Below are 21,153 nucleotides of genomic sequence, written 5' to 3'. Positions count from 1 at the left end.
TACAGCGAGGCTGTGTCTGACCTGTCAAGACATCTGGCCTATGAGAGAGCTACTTCAGGGATTCCGAGGGTTCAGATGTGGCATAGGGCTACATCACGCAAGGTTGGCGTAACCTAAATAGTTCAAGACCTTCATATTCCCACGAAAGGAAATCTAGAACACCCTTTAGAATTTCAGGAGGACTGGATCTTCGAAGTGTGAACCCTTTAGGTACAGCCTGGACTATGGTACACTAAGATAGATATCAGACTTTTGTCTTCCTGATGGAGTATGGTAGAGCTAGGGGATAGTCCTGAACTTATGGTTGCATATGCCCTTTGCCTTGCATGGCCGGCTTTCCCCCTTTCCAAACACTTGTCACATGTGCCTCCATGAAGGTCCCCCACCTCTCCTTACCTCTGCCCTCATTTCTTGCTCTACCTCCTTCTATTTCTGAGCAAAGTAACTGGAGGGAAAAATCTCTTCCTCCACCAGTCTTAGGTTCTCCAGTGGGGTCCTTGTAAATTAGACTGGCCAAAGGAAGGGGCGCCTGGGTGGCTCAGTCAGTTGTGCGTCCGACTTCAGCTCAGGTCATGATCTTGTGGTTCCTGGGTTTAAGCCCTGCATCAGGCTCTGTGCTGACAGCTCAGAGCCTGGAGCCTCCTTCAGATTCTGTGTCTCCCTCTTGCTCTGCCCCTCCCCTGCTCATCTCTCTCTCTTTCTCTGTCTCTGTCTCTGTCTCTGTCTCTCTCTCTTTCAAAAATAAATAAACATTAAAAAAATTTAGACTGGCCAAAGACAGATTAACAAGAGAAAAATAAACACAAGTTTGTTAACATGTGTATGTTCATACACTTGGGAGTACCTAGCGATGAGTAACTCAAAGGGGTGGTTAGATTTAGTCCTATATATCATTTTAGGCTAAAAGAAAAGGGGTTTGGGGCTTCTGGCATAGGGAGACAAGTTTTGAGAACATATCCAGGGAAAGTATAGTAAACAAGGATTTTTAAAACAAGGTTCGGTATGTAGATTTAAGTCAGTGCCTTCTTCGTTGATATGAGTTATTAAAAGTCTACCTCTTGAAATAGAAATCAAAACCACAATGAGATACCACCTCACACCTGTCAGAATGGCTAAAATTAATAACTCAGGAAACAACAGATGTTGGTGAGGATGAAGAGAAAGGGGAGCATTTTTGCACTGCTGGTAGGAATGCAAACTGGTGCAGCCACTCTGGAAAACAGTAGGAAGGTTTCTCAAAAAATTGAAAACAGAGCTGCCCTACCACCCAGCAATTGCACTACTAGGTTTTCACCCAAAGGATACAAAATTGCTGATTCCAAGGGGCACATGCACCCCAATGTTTATAGCAGCACTATCAACAATAGTCAAATTATGGATAGAGCCCAAATGTCCATCGACTGACAAATGGATAAAGAAGATGTGGTAGAGATACATAATGGAATATTATTCAGCGATCAAAAAGAATGAAATCTTGCCATTTGCAACAGCGTGGATGGAACTAAACTGCATTAGGTCAGTCAGAGAAAGACAAATATTATATGATTTCACTCATATGAGGAATTTAAGAAACACAACAGATGAACACAGGGCAAGGGAAGGAAAAATAAGATAAAAACAGAGAGGGAGACAAACCATAAGAGACTCTTAAAGACAGAAAAGAAATTGAGGATTGCTGGTTGGGTGTTGGGTGGGAAGATGGGCTAAATGGGTGATGGACATCAAGGAGGGCACTTGTTGGGATAAACACTGGGTGTTAACGTGTAAGTGAAGAATCACTAAATTCTACTCCTGAAGCCATTATTACACTATATGTTAACTAACTTGGATTTAAATAATAATTTTAAAAAATGATATGAACCTAATTAAATAGCATGAAAAAAAGTCTATCTCTTTCAGGTGCTGGAGAGAGATACCTTTACAAAAGGAAATCTCCTTTACCTAGGGAGAACGTGTGCCCTATTTTTAGAGTTTTTCCAGCCTCTGCTGGTTCTCATTGCCCTTTAGCTTAAAATAACCCATATGCCAAAGAGGCATATTATCGTGTGGTGTATTCTGGTACCCCCCACATTAGCTTGAGCTTTCTGCCTATGGGAATTAGGATTAAGTAATATTCATGGGTTAGCCAAGACTACCTTGATCTTTCACTCTGAAGGCTTTTTGGTGTCCCTGACTAGGACCCAGATTTTCCTTTCTTATCAGGTAGCACTCTGATTTACCCAGGCTTTCATGCTACTTATGTATGAGACTTCCTATAGCTCATCCGTATTTCCACTCCATTAGGGATTTCTACTGCCTCTACCTCTTGAATCCATTCTTTCCTCTGTCTTCACAATGGCCATGAGATCAGGACATTGACATCTTTTACCTACATTGTAGAATACTCTGTATGTCTGCCAACTTCCACTCTTACTTTTCCACAATTTATTTCTCACCTAGTCAAGAATGGCCTTCCTAAAAATGATTGAGGTTCATATCATTCCTTAGATTAAAGGTTTTTAATGTCTTCCTGTTGAGTTGAACATTAAATCAGCTTTTTAAAAATGTTTTTATTTTTGAGAGAGAGAAAGAGATAGAGAGAGGGAGAGAGAGAACAAGTGGAGGAGGAGCAAAAAGAGAGAGGGAGATAGAGGATCTGAAGCGAGCTCTGTGCTGACAGCCAAGAGCCCGATGTGGGGCTCAATTCACAAACCATGAGATCATGACCTGAGTCGAAGTTGGACGCTTAACTGACTGAGCCACCCAGGTGCCCCTAAAATAAAATCAGCTTTAAAACAAAACAAAACAATACAATACAATACAATACAATACAATACAATACAATACAATACAATACAATAAAACAAAACCAGCCTCTTACCCAGTTCTACAAGGCCTGGTGTAACCTGGTCCAGCCTCTGTTTCCAGAACTTCGTTTTAACATTCTCTCTCATGCTCACTATTCACTATGCTCCAGATATAGCCATCTTCTTTCAGCTCCTTGGTCACATGAGGCTCTTCTGCATCTTGGGACATGTGCCAGAAATGACCTTTTCAATATTTCTTCCATGCCCAGATCTTTTTACTTATCAAGCTTTTGACTTTAGTGCTATCCCAGCTCTCAGGGTTTTTGTTTGTTTGTTTATGGTACTTGTCACAACATGCAATTAACTTCTTCTTCTGTTTATATATTTGTTCTGTCCCCTGTACCTGTATGCTCTTTTTGAGATGATAGTCTTGCCATTCTTTTTCACTAGTCTGTATTGAGATTGTAGGACAGTTCCTGACACAGAGTAACTTCTCAACAAATATTTGATATGCAAGCAGCCAAGGGCAAGTCCTGTTCCTAATACTTCTGATAAGGCTTATATCACTGCTGACTAAGGGTTGTAACTCAAAACATGCCTCTGGTTTTAGGGACCTTACATTAAATTTGCTTCTGAATGAATTGGGGTTAGGCCTTTCAGAAAGTAATAGGTTTTTAGCCATTTCTGTCTAGATAAACTGTGAAACTAAATTTTTGCCCTGAACCTAAGAAATTATCATTGTCAGAAAACTTAGGTTTCAAAATGGACTAGTCAGTTAAGCCAAAACTGATTTTATAGCATTTCCCCCAAGCAAATCATGCACGCCATAAACCTTCTGAGATTTTACTTAAAAAATTGCTTTCCTAGCCATGCACATCTTTCTGTTTCCCACCTCCTCACATCTCTTATCTATCTCAGAGAGCTAATTGCAAAAAGTTCACAGATGTAATTGCATTGAAACATCAGAATAAGCTATTCTTTTGAAGTAAAACTGAATAGCTATAGTTATTAGTTCCAAAGTATATCTGACCCAATGGCATTCAATAGCATATATCTCATCACTATAGTGTATAAAAGGCTTGACTCCAATTCAGGAATTTCAACTTTGCTCACTGTACATTTACTTTCCAGTAATGTTAATTAGCTAATTTGTGAGACACAAATAAGCTATAATTAGCATGGTGCTTTGATATTTTATTTCTAACAACAAGAAGATGATTACCTTCAAAAATAATAAAAGATTTAAATCTAAGTAAGGATCTAAATTACAGTCGTTGAGTTGTGAAGAAAAGTGAATTCAGTTAATCCCCATTTGCATGTGCCAATTAGTTAAGTATTAATCAATTTCCTATATAAATGGAAATGAGGATACGGGGATTCTTTGGTAAGATAATGTTTCTCATTAACACAAACACAACCTCCTGACATTTCATAAAAAAAAAATCTTTCTCTTTCCATTTTTCTTCTTCAAAATATCTATTGATTTTTCTATAGTTATGGACTTTGTTCATACCAACACATTTATAAGAATTTTTTCAGAATTTCTCTTAAATTTTAATAATAAAGAATAGCTATTGAGCAGAATTTAGAGTATACATTAGTTATTATATTAATTATAGTAGATGCACAACGTTATATTAGTTTTAGGTGTACAGCAGCATAGTGATTTGACAAGGTCTATACATTATGCTCTGCCCACCACAAATGTAGCTACTATCTGTCACCAAAGAACTTTATTATAATGCTATTGACTATATTCCCTAGCTGCATTTTTTTTTTATCTTCGTGACTTATTCATTCCATAACTGGCAGCCTCTATCTCCTACTCTCCTTCACACATTTTGCCCATCCCCCTTACCCCACTCCCCTCTTGCCACCATCAGTTTGTTCTCTATATTTATGGGTCTTTTTCTGCTTTTTGTTTGTTTGTTTATTATTACTATTTATTTTTTTAGATTCTGTGTATAAATAAAATCATACGGTTTTTGTCTTTCTCTAACTTATTTTACTTAACAAACATAATACTTTCTAGGTCCATCTATAGTGTTGCAAATGAGAAGATCTCATTCTTTTTTATAGCTAGTAATATTCCATTGCATCTATATCTCTCTATATATCCATATCACATATTCTTTACCCATTTTCCTATTTTTTAAATGTTTTATTTATTTTTTGAGAGAGTGCACGCGGAGGAGGGGCAGAGAGAGGGGGACAGAGGTCTGAAGCGGGCTCTGTGCTGACAGCAGCAAGCCTGATGTGGAGCTTAAACTCAGAAACTGAGAGATCATGACCTGATCTGAAATCAGACACCCAACCAACAGAGCCAGGCAGGTGTCCATATCCATTTTCCTATTGATGAACACTTGGGTTGTTTCTATATCTTGGCTATTGTAAACACTGCTACAATAAACATGTTTTCTTTAGGGGTGCAAAGAAAACATAACACTGGTTTGAAAAGATTAATTATTTTTTTATTAAAAAAATTTCAAATCTCAGAACTCACTTTTATATCTGAAGATGGAGGAAAACAAAGAAAGAAGCTGAAAATTTTCAGATAAGCTATGCTCCAGTGAATTTATCTATTTTCTCTCCCTTCCTCCCTCCCTCCCCATTTTCCCCCCTCCCCAGTTAAGAAATATGCCCAAGTATATATGTTTAACATATTTACATTTAAAACAAATAAGAGATGGGGGACTGGCTGGCTCAGCTGGAAGAGCATGCAATTCTTGATCTTGGGGCTGTGAGTTCACGCCCTATGTTGGGATGTAGAGATTACTTTAAATAAATAAATAAACTTTTAAAAAGTTAAAAACGTAAAACAAATATTAAAGTTTCAAAAATCACTCAAAATTCTTGGTACTGAAAAAGGTATTTGGTATTTGGAAAATCAAAGGGGCAAATTTTAATGTAACTACTAAATAAATGAATGATTTTTAAAAAGTGCTTTTACAGGACTTTTGTAGCTTAATGGTGCAAAATTTAGGGCTGACACAGACATATATTCACAGACACAAGGCTATGTCAACATTTTCTGCCTTTCAGAGTTAGTCTTCTGGCTTATATTTGCTCCATGGCAACCTGTCACTTTACCATCATATTGATATACTCTTAAAATTCAATTAAAAATTATTGTGGGAAGCTAGGAATTAAGATAAAACCAGGATGGGTCTTTAAAATGTGGTTTATGGGGCGCCTGGGTGGCGCAGTCGGTTAAGCGGCCGACTTCAGCCAGGTCACGATCTCACGTCTGTGAGTTCGAGCCCCGCGTCGGGCTCTGTGCTGACAGCTCGGAGCCTGGAGCCTGTTTCCAATTCTGTGTCTCCCTCTCTCTCTGCCCCTCCCCCGTTCATGCTCTGTGTCTCTCTGTCCCAAAAATAAATAAAAAACATTGAAAAAAAAAAATTAAAAAAAAAAATAAAATAAAATGTGGTTTATGTGGGAAATACGATAGTAAGAAGAGTAGACTAGTGGTCTGTTTTCCCATCCCACTACAAATTTTAGTTTTAGGTGCTTCTAAGTATCTGATAGCTTCTAGGTTCCCAAATTATACTTAAAATTTTTTTTTAATGTTTATTTATTTTTGAGAGAGAGAGAGAGGGAGAGAGAGAGAAGGAGAGAGAGAGAGAATGCAAGCAGAGAAGGGGCAGAGAGAGAGGGAGACACAGAATCCAAAGCAGACTCCAGCCTCTGCACAGAGCCCGATGTGGGGCTTGAACTCACAGACCTCGAGATCATGACCTAAGCTGACGTTGGATGCTTAACTCATTGAGCGACACAGGTGCTCCCCAAATTATACATTTTTGGTTAACCATCAGATTGTTTTTTCTTTATCATTTATAAAAGATAATATTAATCAGTTTGATTATTTAGAAATTTTTTAACCAAATAACAAGCTTACAAAGATAATGGTGTAGAATAGAGGAATATGTCTGATTATCCTAAAATGTTTTCCTTTATAAAAAAATATTACTTAATAAAAAAATAAAAATTATCCATAAATTCTAAAACTGAAAACTAAATAAAATAGTAAGAGAATAGCCTCATCTATTCACTATTATTCTTAAAATCCTAATCCCTAGAGGTAACTACAGTTAATATTATTTTGGTGCCTATTTAAAATTTTTTTCTTCACACACATACATATATACAAGTATACATACAGTTTAAAAAAATGGAGTCATATCAGAAAATAAGGTACCATAATTTATTCAACTATTCCCTTATTGATATATAAATCAGAGGCTTTTGTTTGTTTTTTGTTTTTCCCATCACAATGCTTCAGTGAGAATCCTAGGACAGATGCTTCTGTGCTGGTTGTTGCTTTTTTGTTTTTGTTTGCTTATTTGTTTATATCACTTCCAAAATTGTTGGACTTCTTTCAGTTCCATAAAGAGTTTGTGATAGGGACCACTTTCTCATCATCCCTGATTCTCGTTCTTAATTTCTGTCAATCTTATGATAATGTGATTTTTTAATTTCCTTAAATACTAATAAGGTAGAACAACTCTGAAATGTTTGCATGTGCTCCATTTGCATTTCCTCTTCCTTGAATTCCCTATTTCTTAAGGTGTCAAACATATACAAGCCTAAAAAAAGCAACCAATTTGTAGTCACTATGAACCCCCTCCCCAATTTAGAATGTTTGAGTCCAGACAGTTTCTCTAGTTGTATCATAAAATAATCAAATTCTGTTAACACTGCTTTTATCTTCTTGTTCTGCTGACTAGTAATCTGACCCATGAATCTACATAAGAAGGTATTTGAGAAAATCTTGCATCTGAGTTGATGACAACATATAATATGCAGTGGTACTGGTGGTTAAATACCTCTCTTAGGGTTCATCCAGCTGATACCTTGAGTTAACAGTTCATTGAAAGACCAGAAACTAGGACTATTTAATGTTTGCACAAGAAAGCAGTCACTCAAATCTTAACTTACCCTTGGAAATGTTCTTTTTTTTTTTTTTTTTTTTTTTAAATTTTTTTTAACGTGTATTTATTTTTGAGACAGAGAGCGACAGAGCATGAACAGGGGAGGGTCAGAGAGAGAGGGAGACACAGAATCCGAAACAGGCTCCAGGCTCCGAGCGGTCAGCACAGAGCCCGACGCGGGGCTCAAACTCACGGACTGTGAGATCGTGACCTGAGCCAAAGTCGGCCGCTTAACCGACTGAGCCACCCAGGCGCCCCGGAAATGTTCTCATTTGGATTGTAGTTATCTAGATGGGGACCAGTATATATGCATGTACGTGTGTATATTGATGCATGTGTATATATCTCTATTTATAGGTAGATTTTTTTCCCCCAAAATGTGTGGTAATTTCAGGAGAGAATCTGTTTAAGCACGTTGACAGATTTCAAGGTCAATATGCAAAAGTAAATTTTATTTTTATAGACTGGCAACAATTAGAAAATGAAGTATAAATACATCATTTTCAAAACACCAAAACAAAAAAAAATTCTGGGAATAAATCTAACAAGAAATGGGCAAGAACTTTACATAGAAAACTATAAATATTATTGGGAGAAATTAAAGAATACCTACATAAGTATACAAAATGGAGATATAGTCATGAATTGAAAAACTTTATACAACAAAAATTTCAACTCTTAAGCTGATGTATATGTTCAACACAATTTTAATTTAAAAATAGCTAGAAGTTTGTGTGCATATGTGTACATGTATGTGTAAATTGACATACTAATTCTAAAAGTTTCATGGAAAATTCAAAGTGCCAAGAATTACCAAAGCAATCTTGAATTATGGGGCACCTGGGTGGCTCAGTTGGTTAAGCAGCCGACTTCGGCTCAGGTCATGATCTCACGGTCCGTGAGTTCGAGCCCCGCGTCGGGCTCTGCGCTGACAGCTCAGAGCCGGGAGCCTGTTTCAGATTCTGTGTCTCCCTCTCTCTGACCCTCCCCCGTTCATGCTCTGTCTTTCTCTGTCTCAAAAATAAATAAACGTTAAAAAAAAATTAAAAAAAAAAGAATAAACCTGGGAGATTTGTACTCACTGCCAGAATCATATTGTATGTTGTATATTATATATTATACATTACAGAGCTTCAGTAATTTTGGAAGTCTGACCTTGCACAAAGACAAATACATAAATGATGCAGAGAACAGAGTCCATAACAAACATTTACCACATGGTCACTTGATTTGATGAAGTTTATTCCAGTGGTATGAGAAAAGGTGTTCTTTTAAATAAATAGTGCTAGGTTAATTGAATATATATATGAAAAATTGAACATGATTCTTAAGTCACATCACACGCAAAAAATATTTTTTGACTTTAAATATGAAAAGTAAGCCAATAAGCTTTCTGGAAAAAAAAACCACAACACATAAAATAACACTCAAAAAAAGTTTATTTATTTATTTTGAGGGAGAGAGAGAGGGAAAGAGAGAGAGAGAGCTAGGGAGGGGCAGAGAGAGAGGGTGGAGAGAATCTCAAGCAGGCTCCTCACAGCACAGAGCCAGACACAGAGCTGCATCTCAGGAACCGTGAGGTCATGATCTGAACCAAAGTCAAGAGTCAGCCACTTAATTGGCTGAACCACCCAGCACCCCTAAAATAGCACTTTCTTGACTTCAAGGTAGATAAATATTTCTTAGACAAAACATAAAAAATGCTAACCATAAAATAAATGACAATAAATTGGACTACATTAAAATAAATAACTTCTGTTTATCCAAATACATGAATTAGAGATTAAAAAGGCAAGCCTTGGGCACAAAATGAGAGAAAATTTTGCGGGGTGTGTGTGTGTGTGTGTGTGTGTGTGTGTGTGTGTAGAAAAATGTGCAAAAGACTTGAACAGGACCTTCACAAAACAGACCATCCAAATGGCCAATAAACATTAAAAAAGATACATTAATACAGGGATTCATAAATTTCTGCTGTAAAAGGCCAGATAGTAAATATTATGGGCTGTGGTAACAGAAAAATGTGCCCTCAAAAGGTAGCCATATAAAATTTCTGAAACTTGTGAATATTACCTCACTCAAAAAATAATGTTTTTCAGATATAATTAAGGATCTTAAAATGAGATCACTCTGCATTCTCCAGGTGATCTAAATACAGTAAGTATTATAAGAGAAACATAGCAGAGAATGCACATACAAAGGAGAAGGACACAGAGATTGAAATGTGTACCCACAAGCCAAGGAAGTTAAGGAATGCCAAAAATTCTCCCCTAGAGCCTCCAGAGGGAGTACAGCTCTGTCAACATTTTGATTTCAGACTTCTGGCTTCCAGAACTATGGCAGAATAAATTTATGCTCTTTCAAGTGATTCAGTTTGTGGTAGTTTGTCACGGCAGCCACGAAATGGGCCATATGATCTCTGTCATAACTATTTAACTCTGTTTTTGCAGCAATCAGCCATAGATAATAGTAAACTAATGTCTATGCTTATGTTCTAATAAAGTTTTATTCATAAAAGTTTGGAGAGACTGTGGAGAAAGGGAATTCTCATATACTACTGGTGGGAGTATAAAATGGAATGAGAATTTTGAAAATTTATTTGGCATTGTCTATAATCCAAAAATTCTGCTCCTAGATTTAAGTAGAAATTTATGAATATATGCACCAAAACACACATACAAAAATGTTTGTAGTAGCACTATATGTAATAGCTGTAAACTGGAACAAAATTTAGCAATCAGTAAATTGTGTGTGGTATGTGTATTGCAGAATCAATCAATAAATTGTGGTGTGTGTATAGACATACAGACACGCATGCATACACATTCATGTAATACTATAAGGCAATGAAAATGAATTAATCCTGCTGCCATGGATGATTCTTGCAAAAATATTGGGGAAAAAAAACAGTACAAGATAGTAAAAAATAGCACATACTGCATAATTGCATTTAACACATTAAAAGCAGTCAAAATATTGATGGTGATAGGAGTCATGGTAGAAATTACTTTTGGAAGGCAGTGACTGGGGCGGGGACACGGAGGGATGTCTGGAGCTCTGTTCTTTGGTAGTCATGTTGGTTACCCCGTTGTTGCCGCTTTGTAAAAATTTGTTGAACTGTATGAGTTGTATTCCTTTCTGTATTTATGGTATACTTCAACCAAACATCTGTATACTTTTGAAGTCTGCATGGCATGAATTTTAATGTAAAAGTAGGATCAATAGTACTGTGTCATGTGACAAAAATCTTCAGTAAAGTTTTGAAATAGTGACACTTTCTGAATAACATTTCTCCAAGAATCTGCAAAACCTTTATTGATAGTATTTTTGAAAATCAGTATTTTAAAAAAGAATCATTCTAATTTGGGGATAACTTACACTTCTTAGTTAATATTGTTGACTTTAAGTGATTAAAAAAAAAAATTCCAGTAGTTGATGTTTTTTCTCAAAGAAGAATAATGATGAAAAACTGAAAATCTTGAACATTTAAAAAAAATTTCTTTTAACGTTTATTTATAGACGTTAAAGAGAGACAGATCATGAGCATAGGAGGGGCAGAGAGAGGAGGAGACACAGAATCTGAAGGAGGCTCCAGACTCTGAGCTGTTAGCACAGAGCCCGACACGGGGCTCGAACTCACAAACCCAGCGAGATCATGACCTGAGCCGAAGTCAGACACTCAACCGACTGAGCCACCCAGGCGCCCCAAACATTTATTTATTTATTTATTTATTTATTTATTTATTTAGCTCACAGGGATTTTTAATTATGAAAAAATATATTTTCAAATTGTAAAATGCTAGGCAGAATTCATTACATAATAGCTCTTTGGGGATATCACATGTTAGTAAGGAAATACAAATTGTTGGCAAAGGCTATCTAGTCTTCTAAGCCCCATAGTTGCAAAGTGGCTAGGATTGTAACATGAAATTAACTTGCATAGCTTTCTTTATATCATATGCACATAGTCAATTCACTGCTCTAGTCATTTAGTTGAAACCTTCCTGAGGTATTGATATTTAGACTTTCTAAAGTCTTTCATTGCCATAAGCCACTTTGTTTAATTTCTTCATCTCAGAAATGGGAATTCTACCACCTTCCTGACATCACAGTGACATGATGATTAATTAGTTAATGTTTGTAAAGTGCTTTGAGGATGTAAAGTGCTAAATAAGTGTTAAGCCCTGTTAAGTATCACAATCAATCAGTATAATGTTTTATTGTACAGAATCTCATGTGTTACTTCAAATACTAATTTAGTTAATGTGAGAGTTCTTATGAAATTAGAACTATATCAAAAAATTGGCAGAAATTTTATAAATTATAAAGATACAGCAGGGATCAGAGAATTTTATTGCTGTATTTATTTAGTGTTTTAATTTGTATCCATTATTAATTTTCATTTTTAATCAAAAAGAATTAAAATTTTTCATCTCAACTTTCCATTTTAATTTTATATATTAAAAATACTCATAAAATAATCTATGCTGGAGTCTTGTTAGCCATCCTCAATTCTGAATACAGTATTTCATTTCCAAAAGTATTATTGATCTCTTTTTAAGAATATCTGAGAACTGGAGTTTTAATGAATTTATCCTTATTTCTTCATAAAATCAAATAAGTGGCTTTGCATTTAAAAAGATGGCAATAATTTTGTAATATGGCTTTGAAGTAATATAAGACAACTTTTTTATCTAATAGGGATAGTCTAAGACTGGCTGAAAGAGGCTTGATATAGTCCAGATATATTGACTCCGTCCAGATATATTGACCCAAGCTCAGATATACAGAATAATTAAAGAGGTAAGAAACGTAATTTTTTTTTTCAATTTCCTTAAATCCCAGAGGACATTCATGTTCTTTGTGCAGGAATGAGGAGTTAAACTAAGTGTATTTATCCACATTGAATATAGAAATAAGCAAATGATCAGTTGAAAATAATTTCTTGTTATTCAAAATAGTTAATGAACTATTCTTCGAAAATACCTGAAATAGATAATATAAGTACCTGAAAATCTATTGCACTCTTTGTTGAAGTATATAATTTCACTCTTTTGGGTGGAGGTTTAAGGCACGCAGTGAACAAAATGAAAGCGCAAACCCAGAGTTTGTGTTTCTTAGACAGCTTTCTCTTGCCTTTGTAGACCTAAGGAAATTCTTTTTCTGTGTTGACGTCAGTACTTGCGTGAGAATAATCTGAGAACAGCAAAAGGTTTAATTAGGTAGCTGACTTTGCAAAAACAAACCACACTTTAAAAAACATACAGATCCCAGAATCTTGACTCCTTCTGGGAAATTATTATTTTTGTGTGGGGGGTCATTTTATGGATGAGAACACTGAGCTTAAACACATTCCCTGGATTTGCATGTGCCCTCAGCCTGATCACCTCTCCACTGTCTTTGTGGGTGAGGGAATGGGTACAGGTTTTGGAATTAGGCAGAGTAGGCCTGGGACCAACATGTGGCTTTGTCACTTTCCATGCGTGTGACTTTGAGCACATCACTTCTCTGAGTATCAGTTTCGGTTCCTTATAAAATGGAGAAATGATGCTGCTTTTCAGGGTTGCTGTAAGATTACAGATAATGCATCATAAGTACCCAGTGAGGACGCTGACCTATAGTCAGGAGCTCAGCAATTGTGGGTCAAATAATATAATTGGCTTATAGTCCATTAGAAAATCTCAGTTATTACGATAATTATATTAATGTAGCATCTTACACACAGCAACTCTCTAGTTATTTACTGAATTTCACCACAACTGATAGGTTGTGTTTTATTTCTGTTTTACATATGAGAAAGCTAAGGCTTAGAGAGAGTAATGGATATGTGTAACACAATCAAGACTCCTAGAAATTAAGCAATCAACCCAGGAAAGGCCACACAGCTTGTGCCCAGGGAGCTGGACCTCTGTCAAGTTGGCCCATCTGCCCTTCTGTACCTTATGCTATAGCTGTCTACCTAGATGACTCATTAATTTTACCCTGTAGCAATGATTCTAAATATAAGCAGGAGAAATGCCCCTAGAGAGAAGAGAATGGGAAAATGAGGGCAGAAAAAAGAGAAAGGAATAGATAAGAGTAGAAAAATTCAAAATGCAGTATGTAGGGTTCTTGAATAACCAATGCCATTGATGTATTCTTTACATTAATTATAGGATTTGAAAAACTCTGGTATTTTGTTACTCTGGTGTAAAGTTAATTCCATTAGAATTTGAACTTTTCTTTCAGTTTTAGTGTACTATCAGTTAGATGAGGTCAGTTTACATAATATCCTTTCTTTGCCACCAATTTTACTGACTAAAATAAATTCAGTGTAGTATCTGTTACTGACATGGCTCCCATTTGTCACTGGTAAATGCATATTATGTCCCCCAGCGTGACAGTGACTTTATCCACGGTTCCTTGGGGAACTAGAGTATATCACTTACAGTGCTTGGTGAGCTCATAAAGCTATTTATAATGTGTAACACAACCATTAATAGTTTGAATATTTATAACCATACTTAATAGCTATATATCACGGTACAACAACAAAAAATACATATGGGAAGAAAATGGTTTCTTTCTTAAAGGCAAAACTAATATCTTTGCCTTCAAATGCACTTGGGAAGAAAACTAGATTTGTGCATAAAACTGGAAATGGCCCCTCAGGAGAAAGAAATGTGTCCTAGGATTTTTGTAGTGTATCCTTATAGCAGTGTTACTTACCTAAATGCTGCATTTTCTGTTTGCTTGTTTTACTTTTCTTACCATCCTGTGTCCAGTTAGTTCAGGTTGGCTTAATATATATACCTAATAGACATCCCAGAGTTAACCCATACAGAACTGAAAACTTGACCCCCACAGTCTCAGCTCCGCTTGAAATTCCCAGGTCCATTTGAAATCATCCTTTCCTGGTTGATGACATGGTTCCATTCCTTCTGTTTCTTGGGCCTCAGACTTTTGAGTCATCCTTCGCTCTTGTCTTCCCATCTCTCTCTGCCTGGATCATCTAGTGCAAAATGTGTTCATCAACGTAAAATGTGTCATAGTTTCAGGAGTTTCACAGATGCGCTGAAGCTTAGACACTTCATGGACATTAGGTGTAGAACCCCAATATAATGCCTCTTCCAGGTTTATAATCACATTATGCTTTATAATGATAGCTTTTATTGTAAAATGATACAAAATAAAATATGATTCATTTTCCAACAAATAGATGATACTTTAATAGTTGTTTCTTTCAATGAATAGAAAAATAATATCTTAATTTGGACTTCTTATTTTCTCTTCAAGTATTGGTAATAAGAAAGTCTTACATGGAAAATGTGTCATGAAGGAGCTTAAGGATCAGAAAAAGGACTTCAGGTCTACCTTACCAGATTCTAGAGAACTTAGTAGATATTCATAACATGACCAAAACCAGGGTTTCTGTGCCTCATTGAGCTTTAAACATTAACTTAAAATTGCAGTATTAAAAGAATGCCACCTATCATGTATACAAGCAAGAGAGATAGAAACTTGGATTTTTTTTTTTTTTTTTTTTTTTTTTTTTTGTCTTGAAGACTCACGGGGAATCTTATTCTTTGGCAAGTTAACCAATAGTGATCAAGTGAATTTTCATTATACAATTAGAAATTGCAGTGTTATCATACAATTTGTTGAATGTGAAAAATCCCTGCGTGAGAATAAGAAGTTCTTGACCTTGAAATTATAACAAGGTGGGGTGCCTGGGTGGCTCAGTCGGTTGAGTGTCCGACTTCAGCTCGGGTCATGATCTTGCAGTTTGTGGGTTCGAGCCCCGCGTCAGGCTCTGTGCTGACAGCTCAGAGCCTGGAGCCTGCTTTAGATTCTGTGTCTCCCTCTCTCTCTCTCTCTCACTGCCCCTCCCCTGCTCATGCTCTGTCTCTCAAAAATGAATAAACATTAAAAAAAATTTTTTTTTTAAAGAATTATAACAAGGTCTATCCATTGCTCTATGAGTCTGCTTATCATTTTAAATTTTAAACAATAATGAAGAGTGTGGCTTTTACTTGGAGATATATATATATAGAGAGATAGATAGATATAGATATAGATATAGATATATATCTCCGTATCTTTTCTATTCCTTTTATAATATTCTATTTCTAACAAACTTCTGTTTTTATTTGAAGCCTTTAAGCTTCAATCACTTATAAGTGAAAAAAAAAATTCCACTTTTAAATTAATGATCCTAAATTTAAAGCAAAAATTGAAACATTTCAACTGAAATATTGGCTGTTAACCCTCTAAGACAACAGGGGTAAAATTTACTTGCTATGAACAGAACAAACTGAATTTAGATTCTTCTAGGTGTACTTATGCATTTTTATGACAAAGTCTGGAAGTTCTAAAGACATTCTAGTAACAATTAACATAGTTTTGTAATATAATGTACTTGGAATTCTAATTTGGAAGAGTGAATGGTGTAAAAAATTAATCGATTTTTAAAAAGTCCTATTGAGTTTGGAATTTGTAAGAAGATAAACAACATTTATATGTTTACAAAATCATTTTGAAACATAAGCAGCAAAGATTCAATAAATTCAAATTCAGAATTTGAATTTATAAAATAAATACAATAAGCTCATTGTATTGTTCAAAATGAAAGAAATGTTTCTACATACTTAAAATAACATTAGTGTAGGTGGCCACTATGTGCAATAAACAAATGTTTAAGAGTTCTCAATATTGACATAAAAAATTCAAAAATACTTTTCATTATACCTGTGCTAGGCACCATGTAGTAAAAAAGAAATACATGACACCATTTTGTTATAATCACAACAAAGAACATGATACATAAATACTTTGCTACTGCTCTCTTCTCCCTCACCACTGGCAGTCATTACTAACTGAAAACTGCATACATCTATTAAAACCTGAGAGAGGCCTCAAAATACTTTACAACACATTCATTAAATAGTCACTTCCTATTTATCTTAGTTGGCTAATAGGTGAAAATTACTTACCATTTTATCCCTATAGTACAACTGCCTCCAGATAGCTTATGATCTTGTCTGGCTAAGAGTTATGTCTTCTTGTTGTTGTTGGAAAGATTTATCAATGTATTTATTGTATAACTTTTTCTTTGGGATTGCCCAGTATATTGGTGCCAGATATTCCAGCTTTCTCCTTAAATTGGCCTATGTCTTTTGAATAAATCCAAGAATTTATCTTTTACCTTTGAAGGTGGTATATCTAATAATTTTCAGGAAGCCTAAAAATTATCAACAATCCTGAAATTCTGAGTATACTTTACCTACTTCTAGAAGTAACACCAATTAACTTTATTTAAAGATATTAAAAGATGAGGGCATGTTTAGATATATCTTTAGTATCCAGTGTAGCAGCCGGTCCATTATTAATAAAGATATATATATATATATATATATATATATATATATATATATATATATATTCCTTATTATTACTGTTGTAATTTAAACAAGAGTCCTCTAGAAGATCAATATGCTATTAAAAAAACAATCCAAGAATAAATAGCATGCGTATCTTCATTTTAATATTATTTGCTTTCCTTAACTTGAAGCATAAAAGCCTTTCAGTAGCTGATGTTAAATTCTTAAAATAGACTACATTATGTATCTTGAACCATATTATCTATTTCCATATGTCATAAAATGACTAAGTTTCTACCAGAATACCAGGAAATATACAAAAGGAGTCAGTAAGTGGTATCATTTTCCTGATGCCTTTGAGAGAGATGCTAAATTTGATTCTGATTTTTTAGTGTAACATGATAAAATAGAAGGAAAAATATATTTTAATTGTTAAAATAATCATAATTTAGGGTAGACTATGTTAAATTTTCTCAGATTTCAAATACCATATAAACATGTGAAAAGGCAGATGTTCCATTTCCACTAATATCCACTCATTCATTGAACAAATGTTTTGAGTATCTTCTTGATGCTAGTTGTTCTGTGTGATAGCAATGAAAACCAAACCACACCAAATCTCTGTTGGTAAGCAGCCTCTAAATGGCCCCCAATGATCTCAGTCTCTTGGTATTCACAGTCTTGTATAACTCCCTCCTTGAGTGTTTGCTAGATTTAATGATTCATTTGTAGTGAACAAAATACGGCAAAAGTAATGGGATGTCATTCCCAGGATTAGGTTACAAAAGGCTATGATCTCTGTCTTGCTCAAACTCTCGTGTTCTCTGTGTCTTTCTCTCCAGGACCTCATCTAGGAAAAACAGTCTTCCAGATTGTGAGTTACACTATGGAGAGACCCATGTGACAAGGAACTGATAATTCTGTCTGATAGCCAGTGAGGACCTGGGGTATGACAGCAGCCATCTGAGTGAAGCTGGAAGTGCATTTTTGAGACTTCCCAAATAGACTGAGCTTGGAAATAGATTCTTCTCCAGTTGAGCCTCGAGTTGACTGCAGTCCCTGCCAATACCTTGGTTGTAGCCTTGTAGGATACCTTGAATCAAAGGTATCCAGCTAAGCTGTGCCCAGATTTCTGACCTACAGAAATGGTAAGATAATAAATATGGTGTTTTGTGTTGCTAAGTTTTAGGGGTAAATAGATAAACAGCAATGGATAACTAATGCATCTTCCTTCATTGTTTACATTCAAATGTATATATCTGACCTAAGGAGAAAACATTTTAGGGTATGGTGGATATAAGAACTAATGTGAACACTATGGGAGTCCTCGAAAAATTAAACACAGAATCACCGCAAGACTCAACAATTCCACTTTTGGGTATATCCTCAAAAGAATTGAAAACAGGGGCTCAAACAGATATTTGTCACTCATAGAAGCATATTCACAATAGTCAAAAGGTAGAAATAACCCATATGCCCATTGACAGATGAATGGATAAAAAAATGTGGTGTATACACACATACACACACACACAAAGGAATATTATTCAGCCTTAAAAAGGAAGAAAATTCTGACATATGCTACAACATTGATAAAACTGGAAGATATTGGACTAAGTGAAATAATCACACAAATACTGTATGACTCCATTTACATGTTGTACCTAGAGTAGTCAAATTCATAGAGACATAAAGTATAATGATGGCTGTCAGGGGCTGGGAAGAAGGGGAATGGGGAATTACTGTTTCATAGTTATGGAGTTTTAGTTGGGGAAGATGCTAAGAATTCTAGAAATGGGTGATAGTGATGATTGCATGACAATGTGAATGTACTTAATGTCACTGAACTGTACACTTAAAATAATTAAAATGGTAAATTTTATGTTATGTACATTTACCACAGTAGAAAAATAAAATAAAATAAGAACAAACAGAAAACAATGGACAAAGAAAGAACTATGTAAAGGAAAACCCTCCCTTCACTCCTATACTTTTCTTAAGCTCAGACAATTGAGGGTGATTGAGTAAATGGGGTGTGTTTTAAGTCCTTAAGGTGTGATGTGAATGCTTTTGGTGGTGATGGAAGACATTGGCCATGCTCCTCCACCTCCAGAGAATTGAGAAGCCTGGGAGTTGCTTAAATGCACATGGAAATGATAAAACCAAATGCAGTAGAAAAAGACAGCGAAGACACAGAAAGGAAAAGATGACAGTCCAAGACAGTGTAGACTTTACGGAGATCATATGAGAGAAGGTAAGAGAGAGCTACAGAGTGTGTTGTCTAGAATATACATGGCAGGGCCTTGATTGGTCACTGATGCGTGGGGGGTGTGGAAGCCCAGAGATATTCAAACTTTTAAAATTCTCTTTGACCACACTCTCAGAGAAGCATATGTGCATGGGGTTTTCAGGGCTAGGCTGTCACGGCACTTCATGTAAAGCTGTATCTTTTCTATCACATAGTAAAGAGTAGGTAGAATGAGAGGTGGGTATTTGGGGCCAGACTGAGAGAATTTATTCAGTCAGAGAACATGTAGATACATATGTATCTGAGTACAATATAAGGCCTTTGGCTTTACACCTACAGTTAAGATTTAAAGGACAGAGTTAACCAAAGGGTATCAAGCTCCCAGATAGAGGCTCCCTGCTGTGTCCTTCTACTGCACGGAAAACCAGATTATGAGTCTGCTCATCAGATTCTATACTATGCAAGCTCAGGGATAGTATAGTTTTCTCTAAGTCTAGAGATGAAAGTCTCCAAGTCCTGGGTCCACTTTCCTAGACTCTAGGTTTTTTGGTTTCTTCAATATCAGAATACAGCCAAAAGGTTGTATTTTGGCTTATTTCTCATGTCTTTGGTGCCAAGGGTTTTGTTTCTCTGTTGAATTCAGAGCAGTGCAATGACAGTGTAAGAAGAGTCTTCTAACAGAGTGCCCAGTGACAGCCCAGTGGGGGCTCAGGGACTTTTGAAAATAGTTTGCCAGTGTTCTGGGAGGTAACTGAGAAGACAAAAAAATGGGAGAGCACAGTGGATAGAGGACTCAAGGTCAGGAGAAACATACTTCCCTCCCAACCATTGACCTGCCTCCTTTAATAATTTGCACTTCACATTTGGGTGTTATTTATGTCATCAAATACTGACAGTTCAATTATTAATAAATGTTTAGATCATATCAGTATAATTGTGAAGTGAGGTGGATCATAAATTTGCTATATTCATCCCTTTATATTATGAGGTATATATAGGATGCTGCAGTTGATCACAAGGAAACACAGATGATTAAAATAAACTTTCCTGAAGTCTGAAATAAAAGGGAAGGAAATAGACATTTGCCTTCTGACATGATAGTAGGATAATAAAGGTATGGAAAGGGTGCAGAGAAGGAGTGCTTGTGGGGGCAAGAGAAGCCGTCCTAGGACAGGTGAACATTCATTAGAGAAAAATTCACCTGTGTAAATTTTAAGGTCCTATGGGCTTTATTCAGCAATTTGCAAGTCAAGCAATATCCAATCTAGTACATAGAATGGTGCTCCAAGGAGTTGTCCAAGGAGACAGATTTTTACAGAATGAAGTGAGCAGGCACAAGGAAGTTCTACTGGACGTTTGCTGATTGGGTAAAGCAGGGTTACTTTCCATTTATGGAGCAAAGGACTGTCTTGGAGCTGGTCAGGTAACTTGTTCTCAGTGGGCAAGTGGTTGACCTAGGCCTTCCTTTTCTGGGAGAGCCCAGCGGTTAAATTTTGATTTGCTGATGTAAGGGCTGAGCATGAGTGACTCCATTTTGGCTCTAATCTGGCCATGTTAGCATGTTAAATGGTCGTGAATAGCTTCTAGCTCCTGGAAAAGCAGGGGAATGTGAAAGAGCACGAAGCAAGTAGGCAAATGTTTTACTACTGCTATTGTAGTGGATATGGATGGTGAAAGAGTCTGAGATATGTCAGGAGAGGCAGTTAGAAGCCAGACCCCGTTGTGCTGTGTGCTCTCTGCTGAGTGTCCCAAAAGACAATGGAGACGTTAGTGATATTCTTACAGACGTTGGAGATATTCTTGATAGAAGTAGGATGATCAAAATTGTATTT

The 21,153-nt window shown here is 36.0% G+C and overlaps 1 protein-coding gene across 1 annotated transcript in view; it reads left to right on the top strand.

Moving 5' to 3' along the window:
* The window catches only part of CSNKA2IP (casein kinase 2 subunit alpha' interacting protein), a 262,755-nt gene that overhangs the window by 115,829 nt on the left and 125,773 nt on the right, over window positions 1-21,153 (top strand). Inside the window, exons 3-5 of the mRNA XM_058731695.1 lie at window positions 12,416-12,517; window positions 17,916-18,221; window positions 19,119-19,327. The gene's annotated coding sequence lies outside the window, so the exon portion shown is untranslated. The remainder of the gene's footprint in view (window positions 1-12,415; window positions 12,518-17,915; window positions 18,222-19,118; window positions 19,328-21,153) is intronic.

The sequence above is a fragment of the Neofelis nebulosa genome, chromosome 5 (genome assembly GCF_028018385.1).
Source record: "Neofelis nebulosa isolate mNeoNeb1 chromosome 5, mNeoNeb1.pri, whole genome shotgun sequence".
Taxonomy (NCBI): domain Eukaryota; kingdom Metazoa; phylum Chordata; class Mammalia; order Carnivora; family Felidae; genus Neofelis; species Neofelis nebulosa.
The sequence above is the reverse complement of the archived record's forward strand: the minus strand, read 5'-3'. Positions and strand labels throughout refer to the sequence as shown.